Source organism: Priapulus caudatus, unplaced genomic scaffold (assembly GCF_000485595.1).
Source record: "Priapulus caudatus unplaced genomic scaffold, Priapulus_caudatus-5.0.1 Scaffold145, whole genome shotgun sequence".
In the NCBI taxonomy this organism is placed as follows: domain Eukaryota; kingdom Metazoa; phylum Priapulida; class Priapulimorpha; order Priapulimorphida; family Priapulidae; genus Priapulus; species Priapulus caudatus.
This window is the reverse complement of record NW_014577206.1, coordinates 211,353-212,599: the sequence shown is the minus strand read 5'-3', so window position 1 is coordinate 212,599 and position 1,247 is coordinate 211,353.

The window sequence follows — 1,247 nt, the reverse complement described above, 5'->3', positions numbered from 1 at the left end:
CCACACAGGGCCGGTCATCTGAGTGGACCGATGATCAAACGATATTGTTGCGCGGGCATTTCGGGGTCAACATTATGGGTCATTCGATTAACTTGCGTAAACCAGAAACCTCTGCCACTCCACTAACCGAGGGGGAAAGGGGAGGAGGAGGAAGAGGAGGAGGCAGCGGAGAAGGGGGAGGGCAGCGAGGCTTTAGCTCTTCGATCGATAGCACGCCCTGCCTTCTGGGATACTGTGTACTCTGACAGACCTACACAGCTGACTGACTGTCTACAGCCAGGCAGCCAGCTCCCCAGAGCTGCTCACGCACGCATGGCACGCTGCCAAACGCATTTCGAGTCATTACTCCAACACAGCAACGCCGCGCGCACGCACTCGCGGTAGCCCAGAAGGGGGTGGCAGGTGCTCTGCGGAGGAGCAGCGCGTTCCATTCCGCAACAGGAGGGGTGGAGGGCATTTGCCCTTCCACGCGGTACGTACCATTCCTCGAGAGTAGACGAGGGAGGAGAGGTTGTTAGCCCCTCTCTACGCGGTACGTACCATTCAACGAGAGTAGAAGAGGGGGGAAAGGTGATTAGCCCATCTACTTGGAACGTACTATTTCACGAGAGTAGAAGCGGGGGGTAGGTAGTTAGCCCATCTACTCGTAACGTACCATTTCGCCGGAGAAGGGGTGGCGAGAGACACAGAAAAGTGGTTAGCCCTTCTACTCGGAACGTACCATTCAGTCTTGAACGGAGGGGGCGCGGCTCGACTGTGCCCATCGCAACTGGCACACCGTCAACCGCGTTTCGCCTGCAACCGGATATACTGGAAGCGCGAAAATAAACCCGCAGGTTGGTACGATGGCAGTGGGGTGGGGGGAAGGACCGTGAAGGGGGAATCACAGCAGCGGTTAGCGGTTAGGACAAGTAAACACCTACCTGACGATTGACCAACACATACATGTGCAATGGTTTTACAGTACGACCAGGGGTAGAAATTGGCTTTTGAACAAGGGAGTCCAACAGAGGGAGTCCATAGCAAAATGAGGGAGTCCGCAGTCTGAAGTTATTAAAACAATAACGCATGTGCTTATTTTGAAGATTCATGTGGTTACATCTGCCAAATTTTCTTTGAACATTTCCTGTAAAAATATTGCAATTCCACGAGGCTGTGCTCTGGAACAAACTAGTTAGTGTATAGCAGAATTTTCAGGACTCATATATGTCAAATCGTATTTGACTCCGGACTCACGTTAATTTCGC